Below are 16,324 nucleotides of genomic sequence, written 5' to 3' on the forward strand. Positions count from 1 at the left end.
ACAATCTGAATGAGATGCTGCAATTTCAGAAACTTGTTCCTCAATATTTTTTTATAAAATGAAGTGTTCTACATTAATTTTGATTTCCATTTTTTCAGGTTTTATAATTCTTTGAATATTGTTTTCATATTTATCACTTTTTATTTGAGATTTATATTGCTTTTGTTTGCTATATTGTTATTTTGTCCCAAAGTTAGGCATGAAGCTTTTCAAACCTTGGTTTAACATACCACCTGAAATGGTATTGTACGGGCGGTATGTATCGATCCGATAGCTGATTGGAATGCGAACCACCATATATTGGGCGGTATTGCAATTTTGGGGGCGTATCGAATGCTACATCCTTCATCGAAATTTGATCGTCACTGGCCTGTACCGATTGGTGCTGGTCGGATTTAGAATGAAATCAATCAAGATGCTAGATTGAATTGGTTCCAAGGCCCATTTAACCCCATTCCTCCCTTCTTTCACCCTATTTCAATCTCATATTTTCTAACACTCTTTCTCACTCAATCATTCTCTCTTTTTCAGAAATTCTCAATCTTATTCAATATCAACGGAAGAACTGTTCAAAACGTGCCACAAAGCTACTCATAAACGTCCAGAAAAGATAAAACCACTATTCCCTATTTGGATATTTTTATTGAAATATAACTAAATTTGCATTTAGTTCTAATTAAAATGCCCTAATTTATGGTTTTTCCTAATTTTCATGTATTTTCAAAGATTTTCTGAGCATTTTTTGTAACTGTCAACATGTTCTGACGTACCATGTGTTGGTACACTAATACAGATCGGTACATACTGGATCAGCCAACTACCAGCACAGCTGGTCGGCACAAAATTGCAGTCCTTGTTTCAAACCACCAAAGTTACTGGTTTTTAGCTCGTCTACCCTATCTTTAACTGCTCCAATTGAATTTGGGACCTTGGTTTGTTAATGCTACAATTTTTGATGTGAATAAGGTAACAGGCTAAGTTGTTTTTTTAAGTACTTACCGGTAAGAAAATATGTCTCTCTTATACTAATCTGGAAAGGCAAAAAGTTGCATAGGATAACCAAGCAGTTAAATTCATCATGTTTAAGATCTTCCTGTCCTTGGCCCCACTTGCATATGTAAGTGCATGTTACCATGTGGGCCTTTGTGTACAATTTCTTTGTTATATGACTCCGTAGTCCATATATTTGGTGGGAGGATTGCTACTGTGGCTTTATGCCCAGCTGTTGATGCACAAACCAGCCTGACCAGGCTCAAGTACCTGACAACTGATAGACAATTTGTTAGTTGTAGGCTGGAGCATCCAGAGTTCAAGCATTGTGCATAGTATTCAATAAAATTTTTCTAGTTTGCACTGTTAGTTTGTCTAATAATGATAGTTGATTGTGGCTGTATGGTGGTAATTGTTAATGCTTCTTGGCCATACTAGAAAAGCCAACGATTTCTTGACATTTTGTCTATGTTCGCTCCTTTTTTCTTTTGCTTCGTTTCTTTGTTTGCAATTTACATTCTCAAGTTGGTTGTTTTGGTTTTAACATTGCCGTAAGGCAAGGGTCATGACTATTTTTTGCTTGGTCCATATAATTGTGATGCTTTTCATTTGCTTGCAACTTTAGCTTATTTACATATTCATGATGGCTGTTATACATGTAAAGATCTCTAGGTTTGATTGAGCAAGTTTTAAAAAAAAATATCAAAACATAGCTGTGGAAAATCTCTAGGGTTGTTCTACAACCCTAGGATTAGTTTCCAGTTCTGATAAGTTCTGGGATATGCAAATTTTTGCATAAAAAATTCCCTGCAATTTGTCTAATTTTGTTTGTGATAGTGAGGAAATGGCCAAGGGGAGTGCTGTATGGAAAGTGATTTCATGAAGTTGCTCCAAAATTGGGGCAGATTTCCAAAAAAACAAGAAATGCGTCTCTCTTAAAAAGCGGAAAGAAAGTGTCTGGGATAAACTTTAGCTTCTAGGCATTGAACACTTCGGCAGCTATCAAGAAGTTACTTTAGCCTGGGAGACAAACCTTGGCAATAAAGGGTTTTAGACCAAGCAGGACCTAATTTGAAGAATGACTTCAGTATGAACCAAGAAAAGAATATGAATGGACCAAGAAGTTCGTAACAGCAAAAGTTTTCATTTATCTTGTATTTATTATTCAACATGAGAGGATGATTGAAGAAATTATCACTGATAGAGTTAGAGTGGGTTCATTACAGTGAATAGGGGCATTGAGAATGTAGTGTAATCATCCTGTACATCTTAGACAAATCTGAAATTTTGAAAAGGTAGTTTTGACTTCTATGGCTTGCCATAATCTATGGATTTCAATGTTGGGTACAACATATATGAAAAGAATATAGTGCTGTTGAGATGGATGTAGAATTCGCAATGTTTGCATTTTTCAAACAATTAGCATTAGTCTCGAATCTCAACCGAGGACAAAATGAGGAAAAATTATATAAGGCATTTTCAACATTTGAAATAAGGAAAAAATACATGAGGTGGTTATAACATATCTAAATGAGACTTGTAAATGCACTGATAAGGTTGGTTTGTGCAATTTAGGTTTGGTTTGAGGAAAGGTGGAGGAAGATCTAACATGCCTATTATAAATGAAAAGAAAATGAGAAGTCATTTTCATGGACCTAAACTTTGGTTTGTCATGGACTTAAAGCTGTAACACTTTCCAAAATGAGAAATGATAGTATAACTCGAGAAAAAATTGTAAATCTGTGAAGCTTATGCAAGTTGAAGATAATACCAAGGATAATTTTGACAAAATAAAATGTCTTGGTGGACATGTTGATGTAAGAATCGGAGCGAATGCTTATTCCAGTTTATAGTATATGCATGGTTTCTTGAAGATAGACTTAGAAGTTTTGCATTTGAGAGCAATTAGGGACATTGGAAGTACATATTGGTATATACTGGTCCAGCCATCAATAATGGATAATATTGGTAGCTATCAGGATTTCTTATAATTTATTATTTTTCGATGAGACCAAGTAGTGCAGGTCTGTGTACCACCCGGTATACCAGTCTTACTGGTTGTCGAAACTAGAAATGAACCAAGATTAAAATCCTTGAATAGGGATAATTTCTTTGGTTGACAACTTGAGTGAAAACCATTTAAGATGACTTGAACTTTTCCAAAGAGAACATACAATGCACCATTTTGGTGGTGAGGTAAGTTAATTCAAATTGTTGCTACTAGGAGAGGTGGAGGAGGGGATCCAAAAAGATTTGATTAGAAACATAAAAATAATTTGATATTATTGATTTAATTAGTGATATTTCACTTATGAGCTCTTAATGATGGAAAAGTATATGATTCATTAGTCTCTTGGGACCAAAAACTTATAATTTAGATTGGGAAAATTGATTACAACTAGATAGTGATAGAGAAGAATGCCGTGAAGAGAGTAATGGAGGAGATAATCTGGTTTTGGAGTGAAGTATCTGTTGACTGCTCTATTCATTGAGTTCTGAACAATGATGAGTGGAATTGCTTTGTAAATATATGCTGATAGTTAGATGGTGGTGCTTGTGACTCTCAGATGTTGTTGGTGCATAAGCATCCTGTAATTTTGAATTTGGAATGGATCGTATTGAATTTATCTAGAAGTGATTCATTTTCAGTGAAAAATCAGCTTGGTGTCATGTTGAGTGATGATTTGTTATGGGCAAAACCAACTTGGTATGAGCTTTGGCTAGTTTTAGACAGTTTTGCTGTACTCCATTTTTGAGTGGTTGACTGAAATTGATTTGGTTGTACTTGGTTTTGGCCAAAATTAATTGAAACTTGTTGCATACCAATTTCCAAAATATCATTGGCCTTATATATAGCCTTTTGACCAATTTTCTCTTGTTGGTTCTTGTCACAACTTAAGTTCATTTGGTTCAGATACTGAAGCAATTTGGTTTTTATTTATCAGTAGCTCATTTTTTTGTTCCTTTCACATCTATATCAGATGCTGAATTTTGGTGAATTATTTCAGAATTATTAGGACCATGGTGTAGTGCTAGTAGCAAGTGGTATGAAGAGTTGTCATTTTTTGACCTAGGTGCAAAAGTTAAATATTAGCTAAATATTACTCTTATAGACATAATTTCTGCTGGCATGCTTTACCTTGTTTCTTTTCCAGATACCTTACAATTTAGAATTTGTCTTTTAATGCAGCTTAGGAGTTTGGTTTTGCACATTTTGGGAGCTCCTTACTAGCTTACTTACTGGTATCATAATTATGATAATAATGGTATAATAATTATTGACCTGGCTAAGGCTTGGGTTGCTGGTCGGATTGGTGGTTCGACTGTTCAGATTGCATAAGTAGTAGTTAAAAACAGTAAGTATATAATATCACGTACGAAATCATTTGTGGTATATTTATGGTTGTATAATGATCAAAGAAACAAAATTCTGCAATGGTTTGAAGTGTACTTAGTCATGTCTTCACAAACAACATTTAGTCTGATCCTCTTTGCAAACAACATCAATATTGCTTACAATTAACAAACCACAACTCATGAAAAAAATTGAATTTGATGTCAAAGGAATCACAGAAATTAAATTTTGATCCCTGACATTAAGATGCTCTGCTAATTTTAAAAATTATAAGGTTTAACAGAGAATGTATAATGAAAATCACTAAAAGAACAGACTTTGGGGATTATGAAACTATAAGTTTGTTATAGAATTTAATTTTGTGGAAAGGTTCATGCAAAGTAAGAGGGATGAAATCTCAATATCACATCTTTTCCAGGTAAAGCTTATTGCTTTGTTATGGATTATAATTAAACAGGACAGATGGATGGATAACAGGGATCCAATTTCTGGATTGAGAAAATCCTGAAAGGATGTAGTCAGCAATCTTCTCAAAATTATTTACCACCATCTGGAGTGCCATCTCCTGGGCAAAAACATGAACTGATCATTGGTAAGGGATCAAGATTTTGGAGAGCACCCTAAAAGACCCCTTGCCTCGCCATTCGCCCATGGACTTTACTTTCTTCACTTCCTTTCTGGTTTGCAGTGTGTCGGAATAATTGATGCTTTTGATGCAGTTGCTTCTAGCCCAAGGAAGAATTAGACTGCAGGGATATAAAAGATGAAGAGACAGTGGTTTGACGATGTCAGCAACTAAGTGGCATACTGGCATTTGTTTGTGTGGCAGACTGATAACATAGGAGGAATAATTAGATTGACGTGTCATGAAATTTGAAACTTGTTATTTTGCCAGAAACGTAGAAGACTAATATATTTATTGCAACTGATAGGTTCTTTTTTTGCTTGAAAAGCCTGATTATTCTACAGGGTTTTCAGCCAGTGTAATTGTGAGTCCAATCTGAAAAACAAAACTGGATCAGCCTGGGGTCCAGTTCCTTTTTCTTTTAAAAGTTTGCAGCAAATGCCCCATGCTTTCAACATGGTTGCAGTTTTGCAGTTGATTTTATGAGCTTTTTCTTTGCCCAGAACCACCCACTTCCAAAATCTCAACTAAAATGGATTTGAAGTGAGAAATATGTGATGCAAGTTATAATTGTTATTTTCTATTTTTAGTTCTTTTTTATAGTACTATCTGGTAATTGGCTTCTACTTTTTTGTCTTGCTTGACTTGCTAGGTGTTTATCTAATAATATGTCCATCTAACTCAAGCGTTCTTTTTTCCCTGGTAGATGGGTCTGTTATATGATTCAGGTCTTCCATGGTTGTCTCATTAATTGTCGTTAGGCTACACTTATGAACTCTATGATCTCAGATTTAGTCATAGCTCGATCCTTACGTAGATGAAAATGTGAATTGAGGTTCACGCACAGTTAGATGGTTGATGTGCACTCCTGGAGTTTATTTTTCCGGGTAAATCAGATGGCAGATTGCAGTTTGGAATTTTCTTGATCATCTCCGGCAACACATCAGGAACAAATGTGGTGGTGTTCCGTTGTTTCTGTTTGAGGGGATTTTGTTTTTATGATCACAACTTATTGTGCCTTTTTGTTCATGACGAGCACAATGTTACGAGTTATTGTTAATTGTTGCATGTATTTGTCAGAAACGTATGCATGCATACTATTCTCAGGCAGATCGTATTATATGTTTTGTTATATTTTCGGTAACCCTATCAGTGAGAAGAAAACAAAAGCATCATCTGCACCTTTTATGCACAAGTTATTTTTCGTATATCGAGATGTCTGTGCCTACAATTCTCACTCTGCATTCTAAACATTTTCTCATGTCACTTGATGAATGTTTTGAATCTCCCTCGGTTTTACATTCAACTAGAACTGAGATGTCTGTGCCTTGGTCTGATCTTTGTTCACATATTTTACTGGCTGCCTTCACTGAGTTTAGAGTAGCCTGTTTGACAGTTAACAACTTATATAGGCCACTGAAGAACTAACTTGCCTCTTTGTTACAACCTTCTAATGCTTCCTCTGATTTAGCTTGATGATTAAAGACTTGCTACATGGATATGTTTTCATCAAAAATGCAATCAAGTGTATATTCTGCATCTCTGGTGTCAATGGTCCTATTTGTATGACTAATGCAAGTTTTAGTGCCTGAAAGCAAGCTCCTAGTTTTCCAGTTGTTTGGCCCAGGAAGAACAAATGATGCATGTTCTCGTTGCTCCTTTGGAGGGCCACTTATGCTTTCATCATTGTTCGAGTATAACTCTACATCTCATCTTGTACGAATTGGAGTTCGAGATGTTGAGTTGAAGACACCCCTTTGCGGGGATGAGAAGTTGAAGCCCTGTGAGTCCGTAGAAGAAGACTCCAAAGTTTTTGAGTTCAATGGAGAGAGATGGGTAGGCCAATAAATGGAATCAGGTTAGTCTCCTCCTGTTTACATTACTTGCACATACAGTATCTGCAGATGCATCGAGCATGCAATGTTCCTTCAATGGATGGGGATCGCTAGTGAGTATTTAGCATTTGCTTGTATATTATTCGACAAAGTTAATGAGCCTGGGACTTGAAGCAGTTAAAAGAAACAATCTATTATTCTAGGTCGAGTTCTTTCGTTTACTACGAAGAACAAGTAATATGATGGAAGAACAAGTCATTTCTACTGTTGATCGTTATTAGACGATAACGATGCTGCTGCAATTCTTGTCAGCACGGTGGAATCTCTTGATCGGATATGGCTTGGGATTATTAGTTGAGGGTTTCGGTAACCTCTAAATGTTTCTACGATTGCCATTCGTAAAAACGACTTCTTTTTAAGGGTAGTTAATGTTCCATTTGTTTTTTTATGATACGCCATCGATAGATCTAATTATAATTATAACTCTTTGGTATCTCGATCTCTAGATTTAAATTTTTTTTATTAAAATTTTTATAATAATAAAAGTGAGATATTTAGTTCTATTTATCCTAACATCGTCATTTTATTGACGAAGGTACTAAAACGATAGATAAAAATATAATTTTAATATTTTAATTATGATTTTTTGGTGGTGGTGGACGATGATGTCATTAAGAGTCACAAGTGATTGTTGTAGATGAAGAGGGAGAGCGATGACGAGAGGACGATGTAGATATTGATATTCTATGTCAGTGTCGCTCGATAATTGTGTCGGTTGTGATGTAGATGTAGAGTGACGAAAGGATCACTCGACATTTGTGTCGACAGCAACACAAATGCAGAACAACGAAAGGGTCACTCAACATTTTTATTGACATCGATGTCGATACAGAGCGATATTGCTCTACATCGATGTTGACAACGATGTGAGGAAGATGATATCGCTCTGTATTTGCGTTGGCATCATTTGACAACTACGTTAGTGCCAACATAGATACAAAGCGACGAAAGGTTCGCTCGACATTTATATCGATGTCGACATAAATATTGAATATCGACATCTATGTCATCCTCTTTCTGTCTTATCTCTCGTTATCGTTTTTCCTACTCATTCACAATAGTCACCCGCGTCCCAATCGTCATCTATCACTACAAAAAAATATAATCGAAATGTTAAAATTATTTTTTATTTATTATTTTTATAGGTAAATCGATGATGATTCGATAAATAGACTCAAATATTTTATTTTTATAATTATAAAATTTTAATATAAAAATTTTAAATTCGGATGTTACTAAGGGGTAATAATACATTTTAATTAGCCCGTTCTTAACCGTACGGACCGCCGTGCCCTCGCTACTGCGGCGGCGGGATGGGAAAAGGCTGGTTCCTATGGCGGAGATGGGAAAGGGCTGCTTCGATGATATCGACGCAGGAGTGGATCCTCCCCCCAGCTGTTGCCCGTCTCCGCCCTCCGTCTTCTCTTTGCCTGCGACCCAAGAAGAAGAGAGGAAACCCTAAAAAAAGGGGTCTCCGACCCCCATATTCACTTCGCCTGCGACCCAAGAAGAAGAGTGGAAACCCTAAAAAAAGGGCGGTTTTACATTCTCCTCCTCCTCCTCCTCCTCCTCTCTTCTTTCTCCTGCACGTCACCGCTGCTCTCATTAAGCATCTTCTGATCCGAGGAATTAATTTAAGGTAAAAAAAAAAATCTCTGTATTGGTGGGTTAAAAATTGGGTTTAATTTGATCCTTAAAGAGCTCTTATAATTAGAATTCTCAGCGATGACAACAACAAATCATAATATCTCTATAATTTTCCGCTGTTAAGTTCTTTACAAGATATTATATCTAGTTAAATGGTAGGTCAAAAACCTTGTGATTAATATATAATGAAAAATTAGATTTTTTTTTTCATAAGCCTTGTGAATTTTCTATTTACTGTTTTCTAAGTCTGTATCTTATCGTTGATTCTTCTGATTGATTGTTCTTTTGGTATTAATAGTTTGCATTTGCAAGGAATCACACTGCCAAATGTGGTGATGTAAATCTTAGCAGTTGCTAATGGATATCATTGACTTGACTGAACTTCCAATAAAAATCTAGATATTTAGTGCCAAAAGTTTTGATTGAGTTCCAAAGGTGCAGTAGCTTTTTCTCTTTTCATGAGATGCCAATAGTTGAAAGCTGCAGCTCCCATCATGAATCCTGTTCTTCACCCACTGCAAGGAATATATGTATTTTTTTCTTCTCCCTTTCCTGAGATGGCACTGCATGGAATAAAGCCAGTAAAGATGACCAAAGGAATAAATCATAAAGGAATATATCATAAACCCACTGCAAGGAATATATGTACCTTGTGAATGGAACCCAAAAAAAAATGCAGATGGGCTTTTAGTTGACAATTCTACAAAGTTTATTGTAAATATATCCCTTCATTCTGATCTGCTTTTTCTTAAACCATATTGCCAAACAATTATTTTTTTACCAGCCAAGCTACTTAGCACATTCGTTATCGGATCGAGTTTAGAATCCTGAACTAATATTCTCAATTATTCTAGTCTCTCAAATCCTAAATCTCTCAGTGCCTTTCTTGATAAGACTAGGTATCTATATTATAAGGACTACAGTCTAACTTGATTTGATGTGAATAATTTTACTGAAAATCTTAAACCAACCCTTTATCTAAATACAAAGTTTACTTTAATTTCCAACATAATGATGCTGATATCTCTGTAGATTGACAGTTCTTTGAGGGAGGTCGGAAACACTGGGTTGGAACCTGAAAGCACTTGCATGACAGATGGAAGATGAAGTCACAAGAACAGCCACAAGTAAGAATGCATGCCTTGTGGTCATCTTCTCACATTATGATGTTGTCTCTCGCTCTCTGTTCCGGCTGACCCACCTGCCACTCTGCTTCTTCTCAAGCTTCTTGTTTGATTCTGCTTTCTCACACCTGAGATGCTCTCTGTTACTCCTGTTCACAGTGGCTTTTACCCATGCGACCTACCGCAATAGCTTCAATTGCTTGGGCTGTGTGAATGACTTGTCAACTCCCAACCTTGATCAGGCTTCCATTTGAAACAGGATAGCCTCTTTTCATGCCATTGTAATCTGCTCAACCTGGTGGAGACTTCAACCTTGTTGCATGCTGCTGGCTGCAGTATCAGACAGTCAGAACGACATTGATCACCAGGGTAAGTGCTATCCAGGGAAACATGTAAGCAGTAGTGCTTCAATAAAGGTTAAAGTGGCTCACTACCTTCAAAGGGTGTGTAGTAGTGGCATCAATTTGATAGTGTTCATCTGTCTCTTTCTTTTCTCTATCCCTCTCTCTCTTGCTCTCTCACTCTCTGCTTTTTCTTGAAGAACTGGTTACTATGAGTGTGTGACAGAATTCTAAAGTCTAAATTTGATCTTTATGCTTTGCAGAACTCCATTTGCATATATCTACACCTCAGGCAGGGAACATATGAAAAGATTTGTGTACTTCATAAAGGCTTTATATCGGCACGTATGAAGCACAGCAGCAGTGTTTCTGCAAACCCTCAACACTCCAGAATCATTATTTTTCTCACTCAGAGGCAATCATGATCTGGAACGGGCTTTGTGGTTTTCATAATGGGCTGATTCATGGAGAGATCAGATAGATTAACGAGCCTATTTAACTTGATCTTGGATTCAGTTTGTAAGGGGCAGTTCCTCCTGAACCAGCTCCAACAGAACTGGAACATCTGCAGTTTGATTCAGAAAAGGTCAACAAGTACCACACTACTAGGTTAATGCATGAGCGGTAGCTGTATTCTGCATCTTGCTCAGTCACTTCTGAGATCATGCGAGTCGTAGTAATTATGATTACAAAGATTGATTTGCCAACATTGGCAAATTGATGATTGGGAAAGACCATAAGAGGCATCAGAAATGGGTTTTTATCAGACCCAGCAGGTGTGGATTCTAGGGAAGAATCCATCAGCCCATGTGTGCCACTGAAGTATAACATCTCTTCTCATTAACCACAAACTTTTATCCATGACAAAAGGCAAAAGATTCGATTCTGATCTTTTGGAGCTGACAATGATCCTTGATATGGGGCATGGTAGTGACTACTGAGCTTTAATGAACAATTGGAGCATCAGCCGTGGATCATATGGCATCACTTGTGGCTGACAGTTCTCTTGGAGATCACTTGGCACAACCCCTTCAACAAGAGGAATCATTCAGCATTATCCACAGTCCAAACTATCAATTCTATGCAAAGGTTCTGGGCTAAGACAAGATAAGATAGAACAAGAAAGCATTAATGTTGCATGAGATAGCAATGCACAAAGAATTGTAATGATCTCCCAAGCACTAGTATTCTTTTCCTTGTTGGTCGAAGATGATGTGAAATTTGATCCTCAAGAGTTGTCAGCTCAACATACAAATGATCACTCAATGCTCTAAGTATGTTGCATGATTGTCGAATCGTAGAAGACACTGCCAAATTCCTTGGGCCAGCGAAGAACATAACACATCAAAGAGCACTAGCTTTTTTTCCTGCTCTCTTGCAGCAACTTAAGGACCGATCAAAAGGCAGGACCACAAGTTTAAGCCACCAAGGAACTTAGTCATGTAGTAGAGTAAGGGGAAAGATGGATGATACTTTGGCTTTTGTTAAAGAGCATGCCGAGAATATTGCTGATGAAAATATTCCAATTTTATCTTTGGTTTTAAAGGGAGAAAAACCAAAGACGCGTAAGGAATACATGGCTGGCATTGCCGGTCTATGCAAATCAACCAATCCTTCTCAATTGATGCATATTTTTCCACTGTCAATTTGAACATCAGCACGGATATGCATGATCAGAGTGCCCTATTAGGCTTGAATGTGTGAAACATAGAAAAAATGTGGTTTTCGGAGGTCAAAGTGGATCAATTCTATGAACTCAATTCCATAAAGTTAGCTGCAGATAATTCAAAGAAAGAAAGAAAGCGACTTGATGGCTTACAAACCTCTTTAGGTACATATGCTTTTCTCTCTCTTTGTTTGAAGTGTTCAAACTCACACTTATCCGTAGGAATCTGACCAAGAAGCTAGCTCACTGATCATCTATCTTTGCTAGATAACTTGGTTTTAGAAATGAGTGGAAGAATCAGCATCCAGTTGACTTGTGCATCAAGAGGCAGGGTCTTGTGGATGTCGTTGCGATCACATTTTTATATCATTCTAAACTATTTGTCAAAACTAGTTCAACCCAATAATATCATTCAAAGCTACAGATTATAGTTCCTTTTTTTGTGCATGACTAACGACTTATGAGACCTTCTTGAGCACTTACCAGGTGAGTTCCTGCCGACAGATGGGTGCATGATTGCAGAACAAATTGATCCTTATCTCTCCATACATGGGATTGCCAAGGAGCCTAACAAGTTCTTGGAGAGAAGCTGGTTTGATTTGCCAGAGTCATGTGATTATTCTGGGTTAATTCTTCAACTATCTACATCAAAGTACCTATCAACAACCTAAGTTTGCACTCTGGTCAGAGACGAAAAGTGTCATCTAAAATGGAACAGTATCTGAACACACCCACAGCTCACTGCCTGCGCACTCCATAGTTCAACTCTCCCATAGAGAGCTACCAGATCTTTCCAATCTTAAACCTAGTAAATGTTTTAGTGATGCGAAGGAGATGCACACTTGACATTATTGAGGTCCACTCATTGAGGCATGAATAGCCACATCCACTAAGATAGTGAAGTACACCATGAGGGATATGGAATGAGACATCTCCAATAAAGGCAGAGGGGCGAAACTTGAGATCTTTCTGTCAGCTTTTCCAGCAATCTGATGTCATTCCACCACCAGGCTCAAGTTGATGAAGGATTTCCCGCTAGTCAATCTGGAAAATATTAACTGATCTGAATTTGGGCATAGCAGAACAAACATTGTTGTTCTTACAGCTGATGTTATCATCTAGAATTCTTTTCTTTCTTTGAGTGGATGCCAAGTCTGTTCAGTTTGTTCACATGATTGGTCATAGTGTTAGCTTTGCATCATTCTCACATTGTTTTAGCTCAACCAGTAGGGACAGCAAGAGATCATCCAACCAAAGATATGACCTTTATAAAGCAGATGCTCTGAATATTGGAATGAGTAGAATTGCATCACATGTAGGAAGGCAACATAACCAGTTTCCATGATACAGAATCCATGAGACATCATGTCAGATGGACAATGTCCTAAAGGCACTGGACTGTCCAAGGCACAGGAGAAAGTGATACCACAATGGATTGGCTAGCTGAGAAAAGGAATATTAACCATCTTGGGCATAGCCATGTCAAGTACAAAGGAGTGTGGAAATGTGTCAACTTGCATATTGATTGAGATGATGAATTTGTTTACCTTGTCATGCAAGTTGGGCAACTGAACAGCCATGTTTCTTCAAGCTTTACACCAAATGGTGGATGGATCCAAGTTTACCACAATGCATGAGCAAGCAAATAATGAAAGAGTTGCTTTAGATGGAGATCAATCAAATGTAACATCGAGCCATTTCCTGACAGCAAAGTTCTTTGAGACTAATGATTACCAGGCCACCAATTAATCATGAAACCAGATCACCAACTGCTATGTTCATAAACAGCTTTGCAAAAGATAAATGCAGACACAGAAATCATGTTGCATCTTCCCCACCAAAACTTTTTACTTGCAGCAAAAACCAGAGCACCTGTGCATGATGAGTGATGCATTCATTCCCTGGAATAAAAATAGGCACCCTTTTCTCAGACCTTTTGCCAAAGGCTAAAGGCTAGTTGTTCCAAGTAGAATTTTTAATAGGATCATCATCAGCATCATTATAGTGGGATTCCATTAACCTTTTCCACTTTCCCAAAGATAACTTAGTTTAGGCATCAAACTAAGAGCGAGCATAGTTCCCCCAAGACCATCTCCATCTAACAAAGTGGTTCATGCTAGTGGCCATCCTTCAAAGATAACTTAATGTATATAGGTGGTACTCTTAAGCAAACCAGATCTTGTTCATGGTACTGCCAACACTCTCTCTGCAAGAAAGATGATGCTTGGTGGTTCTTCTTTGATTGCTTCAAAGAAGACTATGCTAGCTACAAATCCATAACATCATGCCAAAACTTTTTGACATTGGGGTGACTTGGCCCTGGGAGTTTATCTGCAAAGAGGTGCATGGCTGTGAATCTGGCCAGTGCAGCATTGCAAATGTGTGATTAAGCACTTGGCTTGGGATAAACAATTGTCTTATTGATACCATCACCTTCCATAACTTTAAACTAATCTATGCACTGTACATTCACAGCATGCATTTATCCTGCCTGCCTTACTAACATACATCTCATCTGCATCTGGTTTCTTTGTTCGACAAAAAAGTATTTATTTATTGAAATTGCTCAATCTAGTGGTGGATTTTTTAACAAAATACTCTTCCTTAATGGTGAAGAAATCACCCGGTTGAAGCAGATGAAAATCAGCATATTATTATCTCTAGATTGATTTTATTTTTTGTTTCATGTGAGTCTTTTGATAGAAACCAGCAGTAGTATCTTATTACCTCTAAATTTGTTTTTTTTTTTTTTTTTTTGTTCCATGTAAGTCTTTTGAAATAATGATTGGAGCTCTCTAGTTAAGAGAATCTGTGTACCTTTTTGTTGCAGAAAACAAAGCTTTAGCAGTCAGTAATCCATGCACAGGGAATGAATCCTGAACCGGTTGCTTTCATCTTCTCATAACCCTCCTCCTGTATTATGTATGCAACATGTCTTGGTGAATCGAATTGCAGGATAAACAACTGCTCGAAGCATATCGAGATTGGTTCCAACAAATAATAATAATAATAATAAGCTTACCTTTCCGTGAAGAGCTGGTTTGCTAATCTTCTCTCAGCATTGAAATCACCATCATCTAATCGTTGCCCTTTGTGTTCGATGATGATGCTAAGCAACTCCATCAACTTGTACCTTGTCGGGTAAACGTCGGCCTGTGTTCCTGAATGAGCATCAAATTCCAGAAAGAATTATGGCTTGCCTTCAAAGAAAAAGAAGAAGAAGAACAACAACAAAAAAAGCCTCAATTTAATCAGGGCGGTGTACGATCGGTGGTGGAGTTGAGATACTCTCTCACATGAAACTGATCTCAGTATCTTTTTTCATGCATAAACAAAGTTAGCCGTCACAGCAAGCAATGGTTTAAGACCCAACCACTTTTGATTAAAGTCAATTTGCTTGCAGTTCATGCTGGCGTTCCACAATCCTACTCGATTAAACCAACAACAAGCCCTGTCTAATGATCCACATGAGACAGCCTCGACTTAAAATTCTCCTATAGGAGGGGAGGGGAGGGGAGGCCTTTTGCCTCCTAAGCACATGCCTCCTCATCCCTTCACATCATAGTTTGGACTTTGGACCACCCTGACAACATTCCTCGAGATTTATTAGTGAGCTTCGTCCGTCCGTGACAGATAATTCTCACTTTGGGGTAAACAATTGGTCATATTTTGTGATTAGATAAAAAACAAGAGCAAGAGAATCTAGCAGATGCCTGCAAACCTCTTTTAGCTATAGTAGTATATGAACAAGCACAAAAGAAAGAACAGCAACCATGCAACAACACAATTATACATTACTTGTATTGGCTTGCGAGGATGATGAAGACTAAAAGTTGGATGTAGAAAGAAAGATGGAAGGATGATTAGTGGGAGATGGGAATTTGCCATTGGGGGCGGCTGATCACAATCTCACTGTGCTGCCACGTGTTGTGTCTCGTAAACTAAACCAAATGGAATAAGCAAAGGCATCTATCTCGGAGGAGCACTTTGTGAGAGCCAAATGTTAAAACATATATCCGAGAGTCCTTGAGATTCGTGATCACCTGATTCGATCTAGAGCTGTTGGGATTAGGGCATCAGATGTGATTGTAGCACATGAAGAAAGAAGAAGAAGAAGAAGAAGAAGAAGAAGAAGGAGAAGGCAACATGGGAGCCTACACATAGGCCCCATGTTGGGCATGCAAAGTGCTGCCCAATTTTATATAGTACTAATGGCAGCTGCGACCGAATCCATAGTGGTCGCTGCAGTCAGGATTCGTGCTCCAATTAAATCATTTCTGAATCCCCGCATCGAGATATTGTGGGAGTTTTATATGGTTATGGTGACCATATCTTCCTCCTCCAGATTATTATTCCTTGCTTGTTTCGTGGGAAAGCAAGAAGAAGAGAAGAAGAAAGGGAACTGCGATGCTGCTGTTGCTGCTGCCTCAGCCTCAGCCTCAGCCTCATCATCTTGAGGTGGGAAAGGGAAGAGCAGCAAGCAAGCAAGCTATCTATCTATCTTTCCCTTTCCCTTTCCCTTTCCCTTGTTCCTTCACATTTGCTCTCCTTCTTCCATCCGTTTCCCTTTCCAAAGCAAAGGAACAATTCATCCTGCACACACACACACACACACACATCCTACCGACCGTGTGCGATTCCTGGGGATGGGTCGAGTGGGTGGCATGTGCTCGTTGTGAGA

General features: G+C 37.9%; 2 long non-coding RNA genes across 7 annotated transcripts; one reads left to right on the top strand and one right to left on the bottom strand.

The window, feature by feature from the left end:
* Positions 1 to 8,134: 8,134 nt before the first annotated feature.
* On the top strand, positions 8,135 to 12,784 carry LOC103982263 (uncharacterized). Of its 4 annotated transcripts, none has more exons than XR_010515138.1 (5): positions 8,135 to 8,504; positions 9,545 to 9,639; positions 9,796 to 10,005; positions 10,241 to 11,808; positions 12,130 to 12,784. It is a non-coding gene; the product is annotated as an uncharacterized LOC103982263 (long non-coding RNA). The 4 variants fall into 4 exon arrangements; XR_010515144.1 differs by having other exon boundaries at positions 12,148 to 12,784; XR_010515132.1 differs by lacking the exon at positions 12,130 to 12,784 and having other exon boundaries at positions 10,241 to 12,066.
* On the bottom strand, positions 8,520 to 16,192 carry LOC135679049 (uncharacterized). 3 transcript variants are annotated; one of them, XR_010515162.1, is made up of 4 exons: positions 14,666 to 16,192; positions 14,461 to 14,556; positions 10,071 to 13,544; positions 9,854 to 9,966 (listed from the first exon to the last, which is right to left on the bottom strand). It is a non-coding gene; the product is annotated as an uncharacterized LOC135679049 (long non-coding RNA). The 3 variants fall into 3 exon arrangements; XR_010515158.1 differs by having other exon boundaries at positions 10,071 to 13,974; XR_010515167.1 differs by lacking the exons at positions 9,854 to 9,966; positions 10,071 to 13,544 and adding an exon at positions 8,520 to 9,075.
* Positions 16,193 to 16,324: the final 132 nt, after the last annotated feature.

Source organism: Musa acuminata, chromosome BXJ1-1, assembly GCF_036884655.1.
Source record: "Musa acuminata AAA Group cultivar baxijiao chromosome BXJ1-1, Cavendish_Baxijiao_AAA, whole genome shotgun sequence".
Classification (NCBI taxonomy): domain Eukaryota; kingdom Viridiplantae; phylum Streptophyta; class Magnoliopsida; order Zingiberales; family Musaceae; genus Musa; species Musa acuminata.